The 22,385-nt window shown below is 35.5% G+C and overlaps 1 long non-coding RNA gene across 1 annotated transcript in view; it reads left to right on the top strand.

Annotated features, from left to right (window-relative positions):
* The window catches only part of LOC134809014 (uncharacterized), a 298,651-nt gene that overhangs the window by 263,352 nt on the left and 12,914 nt on the right, over positions 1 to 22,385 (top strand). The window contains exon 4 of the long non-coding RNA XR_010153495.1: positions 21,312 to 21,473. This is a non-coding gene — a long non-coding RNA (uncharacterized LOC134809014). The remainder of the gene's footprint in view (positions 1 to 21,311; positions 21,474 to 22,385) is intronic.

Raw genomic sequence — 22,385 nt, 5'->3', positions numbered from 1 at the left:
TTGAAATATCTTTTAAGGTTTTTTTATGTCTGATACCCATGGCTCCACCTGAATCCACCTGGACCTGCCAAACTAGCTCCTGTGGCCCCACCCAGAAATGATTCAGCATGCAGGAGGATAGTTTTGACTCCCTATGATTTCATCTCTGCCCCAACCAATCATTAGCAAGCCTAGCCACCCCACCCCTTTCCCCAAACTGCTTTTGAAAAACCCCTAACCTACAAACATTGGACAAGAATGATTTCAGAACTAGCTCCATCTCCCATGTGGCATGGCTGGCCTTGTGTCTATTAAACTGTTAATTTACTGCAATGCCATGGTCTGTCTTTAAGCAACAGGCAGGAAGAACCTCTCAGGCTGTTATAAGAGAAGCCTTCTTGAACCTTCCAGCTCAGCCTATCCAGCTGAATTCAGGCCGAGAGTGCCCCCAGTGGACACCATATGGAGCACAAGAAAAGCCCAATCAACCTGCAGAATCATAAGAAACAATAAATCCTTGTATTTTTAAGCCATTAAGTTTTGAATACTTTGTTATAAGTAACACGTGAAAAGCACCATGCAAGATGTTCTATTCAGACCTGATATTAGAAAATTTTGCTTTCTCATATAAAAGGAGTATTACCTTAAAAGCTAAAATATGCATTCCCTTCCTTCTATAATATCTTCTTCATTTCCAATTAACTTGGAAATCTGTATTAAACTAAAAATTTGATGTTGTCAGTGTTGTTATATTTTATTTTTCTCACCTGTAATATTTATATGATTTAGAAAAGAAACTCTATCTACATTCTAAAACAAAGAACAAGTGACTCAGTGGCATAGAATACAGATGCATGACCAGGTCAAAGTGTTGGAGTAATAATATCCTCCTTTTCCTACACAATTTTTCCTTTTCTACACAATTTTTCTCAACTATTTTGTTTTACTACTTCTGTGACTAGCAGGTTCAACCGTGTGTATTTAACTGTCAGGAAATTTTGTTTAAAATTTTGTTAATTTTTTTCTTAGACATGCAATAACCCAAACAATGACTAGATCTGGATGAAATTATACTTCTCATATATATGGTCCTGTATGAGCCAGGGTTCTCTAGAGAAACAGAACTAATAGGATAGAGGTACATATAAAGAGGAGTTTATTAAGGACTATTGACTTACACGATCAAAAGGTGAAGTCCCACAATAGGCTGTCTGCAAGCTGAGGAGCAAGGAAGCCAGTCTGAGTCCCAAAACCTCAAAAGTAGGAAAGCCAACAGTGCAGCCTTCAGTCTGTGGTTGAAGGTCCAGGAGTCCAAAATCTGAAGAACTTAGAGTTTGATGTTTGAGGGCATGTAACATCCAGCACAGGAGAAAGATGTAGGCTGGAAAACCAAGCCAGTCTAGTCTTTGCATATTCCCCTGCCTACTTTTATCCTAGCTGTGCTTGCAGCTGATTAGATGGTGCCTACCCAGATTGTGAATGGGTCTGCCTCTCCAAGTCCATTGACTCAAATGTTAATCTCCTTTGGCAACACCCTCACACACACACACCCAAGAGCAATACTTTGAATCCTTCAATCCAGTCAGGTTGATACGCAATATTAACATTTACAGCACCTATTTCCTTGGGGAATATAGTACTTCATTGATTCTAGGACTCATCCTTGCTTTTATATTTTAATATCTCTTAAATGTAGATTCTTGAAATTATAAGAAGGCAGTGATATATTAATTAACTCGTTTATTATTGGTAATACACAAAATTATGCATTTTTAAATATTTCGTATCTTAAATATAATGAAATTTAACATAACATATATTCCATGTTTGATAGGTTCTATCATGTTGAATGCCTTGTCTACTAAGTCATGATACTGTGAACCATTCTGCCCTAAAGGCTTCTGTGATAATCAGTGGAAATGGCTCTGTGAATAAGCCATCCTAAGCATTTAAACACTGGTGCTAATGAAACAGCCTCATTGTCTGGGGTGCCACCCAAAGTTCGTTGTCTCATGGCTGAGGAAATCAATGATGTGGACACACAAAGGGTGAGGTTGGAGAAGTTTAATAAGTGAAAGAAAAAAAGCTGTCTGCTGCAAAGAGGGGTCCTGAAAAAGGGTTGCCATTTCACAGTTGAATACTGAGGCTTTGTAAGTAACCAGTGAGGGTGGGGCATCTTATTTTCCATCCATGGAAAATAAGACATGGATGAAGCTGAAAACTATCATTCTCAGAAAACTATCACAACCACAGAAAACCAAACACCATATGTTCTCACTCATAGGTGGGAAATGAACAATGAGAACACTTGGACACAGGGCAGGGAACATCACACACTGGGGCCTGTCGGGGGGTGGGGGACTGGGGGAGGGATAGCATTAGGAGAAATACCTAATGTAAATGACAAGTTGATGGGTGCAGCAAACCAACATAGCACATGTATACCTATGTATCAAACATGCATGTTGTGCACGCATACCCTAGAACTTGAAGTATAATAAAATAAATAAATAAATTAAAAATCTTAATAAAATTTGAAAGAATGGTACAATGAAAACCCATATACATTTGTTCTAGACTTACTACATGTGCCTTTTGTGTGTGTGTATGCTTTATTTTGTGAAACCACTTGAAAGTAAGTTGTAGACATCATGACCCTTCATCTCAAAGATTTCAACATGCATCTCCTACACGATCATAGACAATCATCACTTCTAAAAAACAAAAGAACTATAATTCTATACTATCTAATATACTACCCATATTCAAATCTATATAAGTGTGCCAAAAATGACATTCACACACACATATATATCTCACACACACTCACACACACATATATATACCTACACACACACACACACGTTTCCAATTCAGAATTAAATAAACTTGTATGGGCTTTTTGTGGGTATGAATTTTCAGTTTCTTTAAATATAGAAGATTATCTTACCTGTTTAAAAAAATAAAGTAAAAATTTAAGGCCTTTTTCATGCCATCCCCCTTTCACCAAGATATCTTATTTGTAATGAAATCATCTGGCAGAAATCAAATAATTCTATTATTAATTTGATCTATGTTAAGTGAGGTGTTATATAAATGTTTGCTTTAACTGCTAAGAACTGACACTAAAGGATTTATATTCTATACTGATGAATAATATCAGACTGTGTCTCATGCCCCTTAATGAAATTTTGACCTTATTTCACTCTTGAAAAATCTCTGCTCTTGAAAGCTGTAATTCTGCTGAATTATTTCTCAAATACTTAAGGAGTCATACTGTGTAATATTGGCCATACTTCACAGTGTGCAACATTATGTTGCATGTACATTTTACTATTGAGTAGTTTTATTTTGTAGTCTTGCTAGTGCCATCATATAATTAAACTGTGAACTCATGTGGTATAAAGGTCAGATACTTTGTACAAAAGTAAATGCTATGTGTATTTAGGGTTCTACTCATTGCACATTGAGATCAACACAAGGAAAGAATAAATCATGTAAGTTACAATGGAAATTTCTTGTCTTTGAAACAGGTTTTGTTGTATCTCACTATTGTAAAGAAATCCACAAAAAAATTTCAAAATATGCCTCTATTTTCTTGGGATACTCATGGAAGAAAAATATAAAATATACATTTTAGATATTTTCAGCCTAACCACAAATAAGACTGATGAGTTTCACTGGTGGCTGCATTTTTTCTTCTTAACAATTTCCCCTGTTAATCTACCTTGTTTTATTTTCTTGTGGTTGCTTTCACAGTAGAAATATACTATGGTTTTCTTTCTGATAACCAGAAATTTAGAAAATTGTAGCTGATCAATTTTTTGTATTTCAGTTTTTAAAATGGACAAAATGTTTTCAAAGTATTTATTTTGAAATGTGTTTTCCTTCTTTCTTTCTTTCTTTTTTTTTGAAATGGAGTCTCGCTCTGTCACCCAGGCTGGAATTCAGTGGTGCAATCTCGGCTCACTGCAACCTCCGCCTCCTGGGTTCAAGTGATTCTCCTGCCTCAGCCTCCCAAGTAGCTGGGACTACAGGCACACACCACCACACCAGGCTAATTTTTTGGATTTTTAATAGAGATGGTGTTTCATCATGTTAGCTAAGATGGCCTCAATCTTCTGACTTCGTGATCTGCCTGCCTCGGCCTCCCAAAGTGCTGGGATTACAGGCGTGAACCACCACATCAGGCCTGAAATGTGTTTCTTTAAAGTTCAAGAGAATATGTTTGAATATACTAACTATATTTATTCCATCTCACGCTAGTACATGGAGATTCCAGAGAATCCAAGGCTTATCCAGTCTTGGAAATTATTATTATTAGATGAGCCACCAAAATATTAACATCAATTGTTCTTAGTAAAACATATTCCAGTTGTTTCTTGAGAACATTCTTAAACTTAAATGGGCCAGGTGCTGATATGATAAAATAATCATAATTTTATCAGATTACTTTTCAACAATTTAGGAGATCATTTGAAAGTTGTTTATTCATTTATCTATAAGATGAAAATTATTTTAGGTTAGATAAATATCTTAAAGTTCCAATCCTTCGCTTGATGTTTGTTATCTTCTTTTTTTTTATCTTGCTCGGTCGCCCAGCTGGAGTACTGTGGCGCGATCTCAGCTCACTGCAACCTCTGCCTCCCAATTTAAGCAATTCTGCCTCCGTCTCCTGAGTAGCTAGGATTACAGGTGCGTGCCACCATGCCTGGCTAATTTTTGTATTTTTAGTACAAAATTTTGTATTTTGTATTTTGTATTTTTAGTAGGTTTCTCCATGTTGGCCAGGCTGGTCTTGAACTCCTGACCTCAGGTGATCCACCTGCCTCAGCCTCCCAAAGGGCTGGGATTACACGTGTGAGCCACAGTGCCTGGCAGATGTTTGTTATCTTCTACCATATGCCTTCCTAAATAGAGAGTCCATGAAGAGGATTTCTGAAGTAAAATTCTAAGTAAATATCTATACCTGTATTTATCTGAGAAAAATATCCAGAGCTTTTATAGGATTCTCAAAGTAGTTCTGTAAAATAGTTTATTCTTCCACTCAAAGGATATATACATTTTTTCATCTAGAATGGTTTCATTTGGTTAATTTCTGTATGTAGAAATTAATCAAATGCAAGCCAAGTAATTCAGCTTAGCATATTTAAGTAAAACAAAAGTCCATAATTAAGCATCCTTGAAATTGTCATAGTTGCCTTTGTTTGGGGATTATTCTGAAAATTTATAGATTGTGAGTTTCAGAAATACATTAATATCATTGGTTCACTACTGTTTCCCTCTTTTAGTTAGAGTTTGGGATTAGAAATACATGATTGAACTTTATCTTTCTAGATGTTATATTTCACTGAATAAGTGATTTAGTGGACAATTTCATGGCTCAAGGAAAATTTAAAAATAGGTTTGCTTGTTTTATAAATGGCACAACATTTTAACTTCAGCTGTATCTTGATGTATATTATTTTCTAATATTAATGATAATCTTCATATTTTATTTGTGCTCTCCACTCTTCACTGATAAAGTTCTATTCATTCTCTAGGCATTTTCTTGAAGTCTCACTTCCCCAGGTAACCCCCACTCCCATGTTAAAGGTTACATTAATCTCTTTGTTGGGTACACTCCCCTAGTAACCTTCACTTTCACTTTATAATATACATTTCACTTGTACTTATTTGTTCAGTGTGAACTCTATTTCTGGACTTTTAACTTCCCAGGAACAGAGACTGTGGCTGTATTGCACATAAATTATATTTCAATATCTAGAGAGTCTTGGCTCACAGTAAATTCAATATGTATTTGTGGATTGGGTAGATTAAATGGGAAAGTTCTAAATATAGTAGGATTATCCTTACGTATTGTTTTCTGATTCCTGAAGATCTGTCAAATTTTAGTTCTTCTGGAGAATCTGGGAGAATTAGAGATTAATTTTACCAGTTTTTTAAAATCTCAGGAAGGCTTGGTGAGCTACCATTAGTTCAAAAATTTGGAGAGGCTGAAGATACACAAAAGTCCTTATCACTTATCTCATTCCTTAAAGATAATCCAAAACAGGGAACAAAATACCTTCCACAACCTTGATCCATAGAGTTTGGTCTGGGAAATCAAAAGGGTAAAGAAAAAACGGAAAGCAAATATCTCTGTTCATGTAAGTGGAAATTTTTAGAGAGAAGAATCCCAAACTCTTCCAAGAAGCCCAAAGTCTCCCTCTTGTAATGTTAAAGTCCTCATTTGAATGGAGATATTTGGAACCTTACTGTACATACGTATTACCCCTGAATAATTTAATTTTGAGCTACATTTTAAAATCCGATGATTAATATATGAAGTAAAAGGATACAGACAGATGCTAAACATTGTTCAGAAAATTCAAGTTTATATTATTTTAAAATAGTATTAAAAACATAAAAACAATATTAGGATATCATATGCACTTATTATTCTTGTCATTCTAGGAAATGTGAAGCCAGAATTATTCTTGTTTTGATGTATCTTCTTGGACATAAGTTTCCCCCAATTAGAATTACTAATGGAAATGTATTTGTGAACTGTGAAGCAGATGGCTTGGAAATACGGCTTTTTTTTTTTTTTTTCAGCATAGCAATGTTTATGTCAAAATTTAAACTGCACCAATTTTAACATTAATGATCAGAATATTCTACAAGACACGTTGTTATTTAAATGATTATTTAAAATATTTTATTTGTAAGATTGAGTATTTGTGAGTATTAGACAATGCAAAGAGGCATTTTAGAGTTAACCCATTAATAATTCAGTGTCAGCAAATTCTTGATTTATATGCAGTAATGAAAGAATATTCTGGCAGAGATGTTATAAAAGAAAAGCTATAAAAATTATAGCATGTTTGTTTTGAAGATAGACATAGTACTTACATTCTGAATATTGGTATATAAAATGATCTTTCAAAAAAGTAATTAGACAATATCTCAGGAAATATCTGAATAATCACTAGTATATGAAAAAAATTACAGATAATTTAATTTTTAAAAAGATTTGTCCAAAAATGTTGAAAGTGTGGAAACATAATCTGCAAAAACTTTATTTACATGTTGTGACATGCCTTTTTTTTCTCATTAGGTGCCTTAGCTTTTGCTATTAATTTTTGTTTCCTTTTCAAAAACAGATATTTGAAATTTTTGTATCTGAGCTGGGTGTACAGAGAAGACAAGAAAGTCTTTTCCACTCTTAGTCATCTTTCTAACTGTATGTCCAAAATAGGAAACGTTGAACATATCAGCTGAGGATTGCATGGGATGTGTGGAAAAGGTCGACTGAAAATTTTGACTTATAAGGGCTATATTTCCTATGAAGTTGACTGCTAAGAATCAAGACCTATATTTAGAAATAATGCATTCAAAATTCTTTATATGACATTTTATAATTTATCACCTGACTAGAAGAAAGTTATATCCTGTTCCTGTACAACTGAAATATATTATTTCTGAGAAACAGAAAAAATCTTTTCCTTTGCATGATATTCTTATGGAATTATGCAAAACAGATATTTTCATTTTGTATTTGGCTAAGTGTAAAGAGGTTTGTTACATTATGAACATTAATTTTTACAGAAAGAAAAATTACTTTCACAGTTTGTCTTAAAAATGAAACATAATTGGACAAGGCCAATTTGACTTTGGAAAAGTTGCATTTCGAGAGAAATAAAACTATTGAGTATGATGAAGTTCATCCTCTGATAATAACCTTGATTCTAACCATCCAACATCAACAGAATGTTACCTTAGGACTAGAATTTGCCTTACATGCAAAAAGGTGTCATTCACAGCTATAAAAAGTGTAGCTTTTTCATTTTCAAAATGCATGCCCAAAAGCTTAAAGAATTTCAAAATCCTCCTTCATTCTTCCTGTGAATGTGGAAGTCTGCCAGAAGTTTCTCATAGATTATCTTTAAACAAATCCCTGACTAGTGCCAGAAAGTATGTTACTTTATGTACTTTGCAATACTTGACTCTAGATTTTTATTTGCATATCAAAAATTGTATCCAAAACTGCTTTTAAAACTACAGTTAAAACAAAAGCACGATGAAATAATATTCTAATAAATTGTTCCAAAATTAGCCTTTAAATAGAATTAGCTCCCACATACCCATCTCCCAGCCTCAACAATTTTGCCAATTTTGTTATATTTATTTTCCCATTTTTAAACTGATATAAAATAACTGGACATATTTATGAGGTACATGCTTACAGTGTATAATGATTAAATCAGGGTAACTGAGACATCCATCACTCAAATATTTACCATTTCTTTGTGTCAAGAATATTCCAAATGTTCTCTTCTAGCTATTTTGAAATATACAATAAATTATTGGTAACTATTGGGTTATTGTGCTATTGGTTCTAGAATTTATTCTTTCTATCTAACTGTATTTCTGTGCCCTTTAACCAACCTCTCTTCATCCCCTCCTCTACTTCTTTTTAAATTAAAATATTTAAAAGAAAATTTCAGGCATTATGTTATTTTACCCATAAATGGTTCAGCAGGTAACATGGTTAGGCTTTTGCCCCCACCTAAATCTTTTCTTGAATTATAATCCCCATAATCCCTATAATCCTCGTGTGTCAAGGAAGATACCAGGTGGACATAATTGGATCATGGGGCCAGTTTTCCCCATGCTGTCCCTGTGATAGTAAGTGTGTTCTCAGGAGATCTGATGGTTTTATAAGTGTTTGGTAGTTCCTCCTGCGTTCATTTGCCTTCCTGAGGCCTTGTGGAGAAGGTGCCTTGCTTCCCTTTCTCCTTCCCCCATGATTGTAAGTTTCCTGAGGCTTCCCCAACCATGCTGAACTGTGAGTCAATTAAAGCTCTTTCCTTTAGAAATTATTCAGTCTCAGGCAGTTCTTCACAGCAGTGGGAAAACAAACTAATACAGTAGGCATCATTAATTAATAAAGACTTTCATTTTTAAAGTTGCTACCATTCAATTATCTCACTCCATATAATTAAAAATAATTATTTTCATCCACCACTGCTTCGATGTTTAAAAATATCAAATCATCAGAAAAATTGCAAATAGAGTACAAAAAATACCTGCATACCTTCTCTTCACTTAGATTTGGCATTTGTTAAAATTTGGCCAAATTTACCCTTTCTCTCTTTTTTTCTCTCTTGTTCAGGTCCATGTACTTGGACACATTCTCTCTCATGCTTGTTTTATTTTTGAAGCCATTTGACTATCAGATCTTTGACAACCCTGACAAAAACAAGCAATGGGGAGAGGATTACCTATTCAATAAATGGTGCTGGGAGAACTGACTAGCCATATGTGCAAGATGGAAACTGGACCCCTCCCTTACACCATATACAAAAATTAACTGAAGATGGATTAAAGACTTAAATGTAAAATCCAAAACTATAAAAACCCTGGAAGACAACGTAGGCAATACCATTCAAGACATAGGCACAGGCAAAGATTTCATGACAAAGATGCCAAAAGCAATTGCAACAAAACCAAAAATTGACAAATGGGATCTGATTAAATTAAAGTGTTCTGCACAACAAAATAAACCATCCACAAATTAAATAGGCAACCTACAGAATGGGAGAATATTTTTGCAAACTATGCATCTGACAAAGGTCTAATATCCAGCATCCATAAGGAACTTAAACAAATTTACAAGAAAAACAATCCCATTAAAAAGTGGGCAAAAGACATTAATGGACACTTTTCAAAAGAAGACATAAATGCAGTTAACAGTCTTAAGAAGAAAAGCACAACATCACTGATCATCAGAGGAACATGAATCAAAACTACAAGATACCATCTGACACCATTCAGAATGGCTATTATTAAAAAGTCAAAAAATAACATGGTGGTGAGGTTGTGGAGAAAAAGGAATGGGAGTTATACAAAGTTGGTGGGAGTGTAAATTAATTCAACCATCGTGGAAGACAGTGTGGCAATGCCTCAAAAACCTAAAAACAGAAATACTATTTGACCCAGAAATCCCATTACTGGGTATATACCCAAAGAAATATAAATTGTTCTATTATAAAGACACATGCACACATATCACATATGTTCATTGCAGCACTATTCACAATAGGAAAAACATGGAATCAACTTAAATACCCATCAATGATAGACTGGATAAAGAAAATGTGGTACATATACACCATGGAATACTATGCAGCCATAAAAAAGAATGAGATTATGTCCTTTGCAGGGTCATGGATGGAGCTGGAGGTCATTATACTTTGCAAACTAACACAGGAACAGAAAGCCAAATACCACAGGTTCTCACTTACAAATGAGACCTAAATGATGAGAACACATGGACACATAGAGGGCAACAACACACACTGGGGTTCAATCTTGACGGCAGAGGGTGGGAGGACTGAAAGGATCAGGAAAAATAAATAATTGGTACTAGGCTTAATACCTGGGTGATTAAATAATCTGTACAACAAACCCCCATGACACAAGTTTACCTATGTAATAAATCTGCACATGTTTCCCTGACTTCAAAAGTTAAAAAAAAAAAATTGAGAATTAGTTTCAGATGTCATACGTCAGCCTGAATACTTAAGTCTGTATCTACAAAGAACCAGGCATTATCTTACATAATCATAATAAAATAATCACACTCAAAAAAATTAACACTAATATGATATAGGTGACTAACACACAGCCCATATTCAATGTCCCTCAATAGTCTCAACACTGTCCTTGATAGCTGTTTATTTTCTTCTCAATCCAGGAGCCAATCAAGGATCATACTTTGCATTTAGTGTCCTTTATTCTAGAATAATTTCCAAGCCTTTATTTACCCCCTCCCTCCCTCCCTTCCTTCTTCTTTCCTTCCTTCCTTCTTTCCTTCTGTCTTTCATGTTATTCATGTTTTAAAATAGTCCAGGCCAACCGTTTTATAAAATGGTACTCAATTTGCATTCGTCTGATTGCTGCTGAGTGATTAGATTTTGGTTAACCTTTTATTTTTTTTTTGCATGGATCCAACGCATTAAGAGAAACATGATGTAAGTTTATTCCATTAGTGATGATATTATGTTTTCTCATCTGGTGAAGTCCATGTCCAGCAGATTTTCCATTGTAAAGGCATCTTTTTTTTTCCATTGTAATTAATAAATTATGTGGAGTGAAACTTCAAGAATATGTAATTATCCTGTTCTCAAAACATTTTCCATCAATGGTAACTGTGTATTTTATCTTCTATCCAATCTTTATTCAAAACTTTACATTTACCTCATAAATATCCTAAGTTGTTTGTTTGAATCATGATCCAGACCAAGTTGAAATATTTTATTTCATTAAAACATTTATTGGTACATATTTGTACATTTTTAGTGGGTATATGTGGTATTTCATTTCATGCATAGGATGTGTAATGATCAAGTAGGGTATTTAGAGTATCCATCACCTCAAGTGTTTATTGTTTTTATGTGTTGGAATATTTCCATGTGTTGGGAATCCTCCTTTTTTTTTTTAGCAGTTTTGAAATATACAATACATTATTGTTAAATATAGTCAACTTACTCTGCTATCAAACATTATAACTTATTTCTTATAGATAACTGTATGTTTGTACCCACTGATCAAACTCTTCATCCTCACCACCCCCCACATGCCTTTATCCACTTCCCAGCCTCTGCTAACTGTCATTCTACTCTTTACTTTCATGAGACCAATTGTTTTAGCTCCCATGTATGAATGAGAACATGTGATATTTATCTTTCTGTGCTTGGCTTATTTCGTTTAACATAATGGTCTCCAGTTCCATCCATGTTGTTGAAAATGATAAAATTTCTTTTTTCTTTTCTTTTTTTTCTTCAACTGTTATTTTAGATTCAGGGGGTACATGTGCAAGTTTGTTACATGGTTATATTGCATCATGTTGAGGTTTGGGGTACAACCCATCATCCAGGTAGTGAGCATAGTAGCCAATAGGTAGCTTTTCAACCTCTGCCCCCTCCCTCCCTCTATCTTTTTGTATCTCCAGTGTCCATTGCTCCCATCTTTATATCCATGGTACCCAATATTTTGCTCCCATTTATAAGTGAGAACATGCAATATTCGGTTTTTTATTTCTCTGTTAATTTGCTTAGGATAATGACCTCCAGCTGCCTCCATGTTGCTGCACAGGACACGGTTTCATTCTTTTTATGGCTACACAGTATTCATGGTGTATATGTACCACATTTTCTTTAGCCAATTCACCATTGATGGCCACCTGGGTTTATTGCATGTCTTTGCTATTGTGAATAGTGTCTCAATGAACATACATTGTCTTTCTGGTAGAATAATTTACTTTCCTTTGGGTGTATACCCAGTAATGAGATTGTTGGGTCAAATTATAGTTCTATTTTTAGTTATTTGAAAATCTTCAAACTGTTTTCCACAGTGGATAAAATAATTTAAATTCCCACCAACGGTGTATAAGTATTCCCTTTACTCCACAGCCTCACTAACATCTGGTGTTTTTTACTTTTTAATAATAGCACTTCTGAATGTTGTGAGATGGTATCTCATTGTGGTTTTGATTTGCATTTCTCTGATGATTAGTGATAATGAGCATTATTTCATGTTTGCTGGCCATTTGTATCTTCTATTTGGAAGTGTTGGTTCATGTCCTTTGCCCACTTTTTGATGGGGTTATTTGTTTTTTGTTTGTTGAATTGTTTATGGTTCTTATAGATTCGGGATATTAGACCTTTGTTGGATACATAGTTTGCAGATATTTTCTCCCATTCTCAGGTTGTCTATTTACTCTGTTGTAGTTTCTTTGCTGTGCAGAAGCCCTCTAGTTTAAGTTTAGCTTGCTGTGCAGAAGCTCTCTAGGTCTGACTTAGTAATTTTTTTATTGCAATTGCTTTTGAGGACCACCCATAAATTCTTTGCCAGACAGATGTTGAGATAGGTATTTCTCAGGTTTTCTTCTAGAATTTTTATAGTTTGAGGTCTTACATTTAAGTCCTTAATACATCTTCAGTTAATTGTTGTATATAGTGATAGGGCGGGATCCAGTTTCATTCTTCTGCTTATGACTATGGCATATGGCTAGCCAGCTATCCCAGCACCATTTATTAAATATGGAGTCCTTTCCCCATTTTTAATTTTTATTGATTTTGTCAAAGATCAGATGGTTATGGATATGTGGCTTTACTTCTGGCTTTTCTGTTCTGTCTCACTGGCATATGTGTTGTTTTTGTACCAGTACCATACTGTTTTGGTTGCTGCAGCTTAGTAACAGTTTGAAGTCAGTAATGTGATGCCTCTGGGTTTGTTCTTCTTGCTTAGGATTGCTTTGGATATTTGGGCTCCTCTTTGGTCCCATATGAATTTTAGAATCATTTTTTCGAAATCTGTGAAAGATGATGCTGGTAGTTTGATAAGAATTGCTTTGGGCAGTATGGCCATTTTAATGATATTGATTTTTCCAGTCCATGGAAATGTAATGTTTACATCGACAAAAGACCCACAGCTCCCAGGGACCTACTAGTACTCGGAGCTTGGTGGAGTCCGAGTGGGTTGTGGCTTTTATCTGCAGATGTTTGGTGATGCAGTGGGTCAAGGGCCACAGATGTGCAGCTGGTGTGGTGCCCACAGCCTGGGTTTGTTTGTTTGTTTGTTTGTTTGTTTTTGCCCAGCAGACAGTTGTGGGCTCTATCCAGTTTGCACTCTCCTAACTGGGTCTCCCTCTGGTGTCTGCCCCAGGAACAGGCCTGGCCAACTAGTTTTGTCCCAACTCTTCTGTGGTCGGATGGCTGGGCTGTTCTAGGTGCTCCAGGCAGGGTGGTTGGAGGGTATAGGGGGAATGGGGGTATGTGGGAGGTGTGGTTTCATCAGGTAGAAGCTGAGGCTGGCCAACAGGCTACACTCATCCCAGATCAGTCTTTTGGAGGGAGGAACATCCAGCTCCTCTAAAGGCACATGAACCTGCAGTTCAATCTTAGTGAGGACTCCACTCTCACTCTCGGAAGAGCTCAGGCCTGCTTGAGCTCAGGCTACAGACCTCAGCTCAGTACCCCTGGGTGGTATGCTTAAACTCTGCAGCATTGGAACCAGGCCTGCAGCTTTGTTCATTGGTGCCGTGGGGCTGAACACCGGCTATGCTGGGGGAGACTCGAACTGTTACCAGACCACCAGCAAAACATGCAGGTCAGGGAGTGGAGGCCGTGCTGTGCGCGCCCTCTTGCGGGAGCCACCAGGCAAGCATCTTAAGAGGGGCAAGCGGAAAAGAGTGTCTGTGGATCTGCCCTGTTCTGGTGGTTTCAGGCAGCCCTGCTTTCTTCCCGCCTGGCAGTCAGCAGGGGGGAGAGTCACTCAGAGCAAGATGGAGAGCCTTAGGAATGCGTGCTTATCCTGCAGCTGCCCCACTTGTGAAACCTTCTGGGCTCCACACAGGATTGAGTTCTGACTTCTGCCTACTCTCCAAGCAGTCCCCCTTACCAATTCAAATGTCTACCAGAGTGTGGGATCTCTTGTAGCTAAGATTCCAGATGTCTACAGTGGGAGTGTGGGGCCCCAGAGTTCCTTTGTTCACCCCCATTTTAGGACCTGTTCAGGACTTGGCACCTGTTCAGGACTTAGAACCAGTCCTGGTGCTTGGCAGCTCTGTGCAGACTTCCTAGCTTCCTTCCTCTTCAACTTTGATGTCTGCATCACCTCTCTATTGACTTTCAGTGTTTCTGTTGGTGTTGGTGTTGTTGTCGTTGTTTTTCAAAAGATCTGTTTAAAGTGTGATGGTGTACTGAATATTTCGGGTTCTCTCAGTGGGAAAGGCATTTCCCGGCTGTGTTGGCCAATCCCTCACCTCCAGGATTTTTTTTCCTTTTTTCTTTTTCTTTTTTTTTTCTTTTTGAGATGGAATTTCGCTCTTGTTGCCTAGGCTGGAGTGGAGTACAATGGCACCATCTCGGCTCACTTCAACCTCTGCCTCCCGGGTTCAAGCGATTCTCCTGCCTCAGCCACCTGAGTAGCTGGAATTACAGGCACGCACAACCACGCCCGGCTAATGTTTGTATTTTTAGTAGAGACGGGGTTTCACCATGTTGGCCAGGATGGTCTTGGTTTCTTGACTTCATGATCTGTCCGCCTCGGCCTCCCAAAGTGCTGGGATTACAGGCGTGAGCCACTGCGCAAAGCCAGGATTTGTTTTCTATGGTTGAATAGTATTCCTTTGTATATATACCACATTTCCTTTATCTATTCATCTGTTGATGCACACTTAAGTTGATTTTATATCTTGACTACTGTGAATAGTCCTGTAGTAAATGTGAGAGTACAGGTATCTCCTTAATATACCGATTTCCTTTTCTTTGGATAAATACTAGTGGTGGGATTGCTGGAGCATATGGCAGTTCTATTTTTAGTTTTTTTGAGAAATTTCCATACTGTTACCCATAATGGCTGTACTAATTTGCATTCCCAGCTACAGTGTATAAAAGTTTCCTTTTCTCTGTATGCTCACCAACATCTGTTGGTTTTTGTCTTTTTAACAATAGCCATTCTTACTGGGATAAGATTATATCTCATTGAGGTTTTGATTTGCGTTTCCCTGATGATTAGTGATGTTGAGCTTTGTTTTTAAACTTGCATTTTAGTTCATGGGTACATGTGCAGGTTTGTTATATAGGTACATTGCATGCCATAGGGGTTTGATGTACACCTTATTTTATTACCCAGGTAATAAGCATAGTACCCTGTAGGTAGTTTTTCGATCCTCTCCCTCCTCCCACCCTCCACCCTCAAGTAGGCCCCAGTATCTGATACTCCCTTCTTTGTGTTCACATTTACTCAATATTTAGCTCCCACTTATAAGTGTGAATATGCAATGTTTGGTTTTCTTTTCCTATATTAATACACTTAGGATAATGGCCTGCAGCTCCATCCATGTTGCTGCAAAGGATATGATCTCGTCTTTTTTATTTATGGCTGTGTAGTATTCCATGGTATATATGTACCATATTTTCTGTATCCCGTCTACTCTTGATGGACATTTAGGTTGATTTCATGTCTTTGCTGTTGTGAATAGTGCTTCAATGAACATGTATGCATATGTCTTTATAGTAAAATGATTTATATTCCTTTAGGTATATACCCAATACTAGAATGACTTTGTTTTCTCTACCAGCGAGTTGGATACTTTTGTGTGCTTTCATGATAGTAAATATCCTTTTCCTTCCAGCTGTAGAACTCCCTTAAGCATTTTTCCATAGGGCCAAGCTTGTGATGATGAATTCCCTCAGTTTCTGCTTGTCTGCAAAATATTTTCTTCATTATGAAGGTTAACGTTGTTGGGTGTAGTATTTTGGCTACCAGGTTTTATATATATATACATACTTTTTTTTTTCAGTCCTTCCAATATATCATCTTTTTCTCTCCTGAAATGTACGGTTTCTGCTGAGAAATCCACTGTTAGTCTGATGGTGCTTCCCTTGTAAATGACTAGATGTTATCTCTTGCTGTTTTTAGAAATCTCTTTGACTTTTGACAGTTCAACTGTAACGTGTTGTGGAAACCTTTTAAAATTGTACTTATTTGAGGATCTTTGAGTTTCCTGTATCTGGATATCTGAAACTCTTATTAGACCTGGGAAGTTTTTAGCTATAAGTTAATTAAATAGGTTTCCTGTTCCTTTTTTTTTGCTTAGAACTGAGACAACCAAAAACTTGAACATGTCACCAGTTTATGGTGGCCCATATATTAAATAGGCTTTTTTCATTTTTTTCATTTAGTTTTTTAAATTTTTGTGTAACTAGGTTATTTCCAAAGACTTGTCTTCAAGTTCTGAAATTCTTTTATCTGCTTGATTTAGTCTGTTACTGAAGCTTTCAAAGGTGTTTTGTATTTTATTCAATGAATTTTTCCATTTTAGAATTTGTTTGGTTCCTCTTTATGATTATCTATCTCTTTGGTAAATTTCTCATTCATACCCTGACTTATTTTTCTAATTTCTTTATTTTGTTTATCTATGTTTATTTTTATCTCACTCAGTTTCTTTAATATCATGATTTTGAATTCTTTTTCTCTGGATATCATAACTTTCTTTTTCATTGGAATCTGTTACTGGAGAATTATTGTTCCTCTGAAGGTGTCATGTATCCTTGTTTTAAAATTTTTTTCCTGTGTTCTTATATTTATATTTGCACAGCTAGTATAACAGTTGCTTCTTCCAATTTTTTGGATTGCCTTTTGTAGAGAAAGGTTTTTTTTTCCTGAAGATATATCTGTGGTTTTGGTTGGGTAGGGTACTTTAGCTTTGATTCTGGGTGTGTGCAGAAGTGGAGTCTTCATATAATTTCTTCAATTGTAAATAGCATCAGTGGTGTTTGTGATTTTCCCAGTGGCTTAAGCTGCAATAGTTAGTGGTAACAACTTGAAAACTGTTATGGAGGCCTAGAGCTTGTGAAATTCCATTAAAAAATTGTAAAGGCACATATTCATAATGGTGCTGAGAAATTTCTGTCTTTTAAGTGAAGAATATTAAACATTTTTACAATTATTTTTGACCAAAAACAACATAATTCTATCCAGTGCCTATGAGTTCCTGCCTTTGTAGAAAATGGCATTGCTTTTAGGCTTTATTCTTCACTAAGTAAGTAATGGGGCAAATTTTCTAGTCAATATTTTCTTACTCATAAGCATCTTACTATAGGTTATAAATATAAAATAAAGAGGAGATTAATGGAAAATGTACCTATGTATACAAATTTAAGATTAAAAATTGGAAATTCTGAGCAATGACTATATATGTGCTATAAAAGTCCTATTTTCCCTGTCTACATGGCATCTGAAAGATGGAGAGAACTTTAAAATCAACGCAAAAGGAATTTTCCAGTAACGCAGCAATATAACAACTAAAGTTATACTACTTTCATATACACAGATATAATTCAATGGCTTTTTTTTTCTTACAGAATCACTAATTTTCAAGGCTATGGTAGCAATTCTATTGACCACCCAGCTTTTGCCTAAATATCTCCAGTGAAAGAATGCATACTCCTGTCTGAAAAAGTCTTCCCTTTTGTTAAATACTTCTTTCTAAAAGCTATAATTTTTTTCTTATCTTCTCTTAAAACCCATAACCCTCTAAATTCTATACTTTTATGTTTTCTGTGAAAACTTACCATCTAGTTTCTCATCTATATAACAATCTGTAAATCATTGAAAAGTATGTTCATAGATCCCCTTGTCTTTCTAGACCATACATTTTCAGAGCCTTGCTCAGGGATTTGTAACACACTCACACATCTACACAGTCTATATTGGGGCATGAATCTGTGCAGTTGGCTAGCATAAGATGTAATAGAGAGAGATGGGCCTGGGGCAAGATGGAGAATTCATGCCTTATCTGAACAGGGTATGCAGCAGCTCCCAGCTTCAGTCAATTGTTGCCAAGGGGAAAATGTTGGCCTCTGTTGACAGATCTTTCAATTCCACCCCCTACTTTAGAAGCTAGAAATCTCATTTGTATGAGAAATCTCCTGATTTCTAAATATTACCATCCATTGTAAAATTTGTTCAGTTCAGCACTGTGTAAGCCAAATAAAACACATTCAAATGGTCAGATTCTGCTGTTCGGCTGCCAGTTGTGACTTCTGCTTTAATCAATCTGAAGGCCAAACTCATCCAGACCCCTAGGCTTCTTCCTTTGGAAGTCCTGTATTTTCTTACTTTCTTAAAATATACTCCATGGAGTTGACATCAGTTATGTTATGGTGCTAGTATCCTAAGATTGTCGCTACTAATAATTTAGTCCAGATTTTATTCTTTCTGTCAACTAATTTTATCACGAGTACCTCATTTCAGTGTGGTTAACTAAAATATCCAAATTTTTTTTTGGATATTTGCTATGCTTAAAACATAGCAAATTTTTTCCCCGGTAGTATAAAATTTACTTGTTTTTGTTATTTTTAAACTTTTGCATGGCTTTTGCAGATTTTTAAGTAAATATATTTACCTTTGAAGAAATAAGAGTTTTTAATGAGTGAACACTAAACTATTTAATTTTTATGGGTATAACTTACAGAAGGAAGGTTGGGTGGATCACAGCAAAATGACAAATGTGTGTGTTACCCAAACATGTCATTGAGAAGAAGCAATGCTTTTCTTTTTCAGCTTTATAAGGAAGTGGAATGAACATTTTGGTTAGACAGAAACATGTTGTTTAATTTTGTATTTGGCAGGATAGACTGAATCTCAGTGTGATTATGTGATATAAGCTATTATAATATCCATTAAAAAGTCATTCTGCTAATGGCAACAAATGTGCGAATGCCACTTCTTTTACAAATGATGAAATACTACTATAATAGTTCTTATTATCTCATTAGCTAGGATACCAAGCAGTTTTTGTTTTATGTATTTTAAGAAATCTGTTGCTAATTTAAGATCACTCTCCCCTGGATGTGAGTAAAAATTCCAAAAAATGAGTACTTTTATTTTCTTTTTGATCACAATTAATCAGTCTATTTAAGGTGTTTAATACAAATTTGATTTTTAAGATGAAATTAATAAAAAATAACATCATACCAAAACATGATTGGCTTCAATACCAATTTCTAATAGATATTTCAGTAGTGTTTACTTTTTAGTAACACCTACCAATCAGCCCTACATTCTCTCATTCCATGTTGAAAACTAATTTCATTTTAAATTGTATTTATTACATATTTGGTCATGGATATTATTGCAAAGTAAAATAGTGATATTATTTCACACTCTTCCCCTTTCCCTTGTCTACTCTTAAAACTCATTGACATTTGATATTGGGACTACAGGGGATTAAAATCTGATGATCCGGAAAATGAAATGTATGATAATGAAATTGGACAATTGTAATTCCATTTAGGTTCTGAAATTTAAATTTTACTTTCATCTGTTGATATATTCTCCTACATATATGGAAACACAGCCAAAAAGAAAAGCACATTACTCTGAAAGCAGTATAATCATCAGCTCTAACAACGGTTTTTCAAAAAAAAAAAAAAAAGTCACATTGAGTGCTATTTCACTTTTGTCTAAGTGTTCCATGTTTTGGTGAACATAATGCTACGATTATTAAAGCATTTTTATGCAAATCTAAATTTCATGTCAATTAGCAGTCAGGTTTATAAAAGAAAACTGTGGGTCTCAAATTATGTATATAATGTTATAATTGATGCAGTATTTATTCATATCACCTTTTCATTATGTTAGGGTTTTTTTTAAGTGCTAATAGAAAATCACACACAGAATGGACTTTGGGATCTGAGTGTTTGCATTGACAAAGAAGCATATATTACTTTCCTAAACAGCAATTACTGTCAGTCCTTTGCACAAATATGTTAAAGTACTATGTCGATGATTAGAAGTGAAAACTGTTAAAGGCATAATGAGGCCAAATGACAATTCCAAAGTAACAAGAGTATAGGATACATTTAACAATCTTGTTTTCTAAAGGTTAATTTTAAGACAAAAAAAATCATGTAATTGTTTCATTTAAAATTAAAAACATAGGGAGTAGATTGTCTACTGCTCAAGTCAATCAAAAACATTTTTCCTGAAAAACAATGTAATGACCTGGAGAGGAGGAAGCATGAAAAACAGAATATGTTGGCCATTCCAAACATTTGGCTGTGCTGTGATAAAATGACTCAAAAGTTCTGAATGCTTCAGTTTACTTTTAATCAGCAGCATTTGTGCAAATTGCTGAGATTTCAGAAGTTTCCAAGCATAATGACCCAAAACTTGAGAAGCTCTGACATTTTTGTACTGCCTGAGTGTGCTTCTAGAAAGGAAAGTAACAAGTGATATGGCCTCCATCAAGTTCTCTGGATATGACCATCACAGTGAAGCCTTCTGACCTCAATTGGTCTGAGAATGGCTTGTCATGAGTCCACGATAAGAACAGAAGTCACGTGTGAGCATTTAGAAACTTTTACAGCACTTTGACATTGCCGCTATATCTGAGCATGTGATCAGTGTGATTGTTTGTCAGATCTACTTATAAATAATTGAGTTCATTTTCTTTATATTTTGCTTTACTTTTTCACTTCCTTTTTGTAATGCTTTATTTTTATTGCATTCCACAAAGTGTGCAATGGATTGGAAATTAAAACAAACATAAAGGATAGCTCTTCATCACAAATAGAATGAGAAGCACTGATCTAAATGCCAACCACTTGGAGAGTTGTGTAGTCTGTTACCTTCTATTCAGAATCCATCATGAAAGTGTCACACTTTCAGTGACTATACCGAACTACTAGATGTTTGGCTTCACTAATGCCAACACTGGTTAAAATGCTAGTTATTAACTTTCTAATTCACCATTTCTTCCTGATTTACCTCAGGTTATTTTAGGGCAATGATGGAAAGCACCAAGTGGAGTCTGGAGCTAGACTGATCTGTGTTCAATCCCGTCTTGGTTACTCATTGAGGAGCCTCGACTTTCATGTCTCTGTAATGTCGCTGACAGTATCTGCCTCACAGGGTTGCTGTAAGAATCAAGCGAGGTAAGTTATGCCAAGTACCTGGCATATAGTGGGTGCTCAATAATGGAGAAGGTTTTGCCTTTTATTTTCCTTTCTCCTCTGAACACAGCACACAATGGTCAAGGGTTTTAAATACATTACTGAAACTAGCTCAGATAATCCTAACCAACAGTTTTTACAAATGTTTGCTGATCTCTTGGTAACATCTTTTAAGAGGAGTACTGCATTTTCTTGCTTCTATAAAGCTTTTTATAAGTGCATATTGCTATGTACACACACCAAAGGAAAGATATAAACCTGTTCAAATTTTTTTTCTCTACCTGCTGAGCCCTACTGGAAAGTTATGACAATGGACAAGGGGATAATATCATAAGCCATTATTATTATCTCATCAATGAAATGATTTACAATGATCATGGGGCAAGCTGTGTGCTAATAATGAAGTCATCCCTTACAATTTATAAAAGCCACATATGGTGATGCACCACTTCCTACTGTTTTACATCTATTTATAACTCAATTATCTGATGTTATTGTTAAAGAGGTTGTTTTCAGATTGAACAGTAACAGAGCTAAGCTGATGGCAAAAGAAACGAAATATGTGAAAATGTATTTAGTTTATTCTGTTAGGCAGCCCAGTGCCTAGATCTTTATGATTTGAACTAGTAGTATGTGTTTGGTTTACAGATTAAATACAGTATTTACTTTCATTTTCTACTTGCATGTGGAAGGGTTTTTAAATCTGGTGCCATTAGTAACATGATTGTGTTGTTAGACCCAGTCGAGGAATAAATTAGGCTCATTTAATATCATTTCTTGTCTGCTGCTAAGATACTGTTTCTGAAATTATCATTATGGTGAGTAATGACCACAAAAGTGTTAATGCCCTCAGCAACGTACCTCGCTTACTTCCTCAGTGACTCATTGGAAATC

The sequence above is a fragment of the Pan troglodytes genome, chromosome 1 (assembly GCF_028858775.2).
Source record: "Pan troglodytes isolate AG18354 chromosome 1, NHGRI_mPanTro3-v2.0_pri, whole genome shotgun sequence".
In the NCBI taxonomy this organism is placed as follows: domain Eukaryota; kingdom Metazoa; phylum Chordata; class Mammalia; order Primates; family Hominidae; genus Pan; species Pan troglodytes.
Note: the sequence above shows the minus strand (reverse complement) of the source record. Positions and strands in the feature narration are given on the sequence as shown.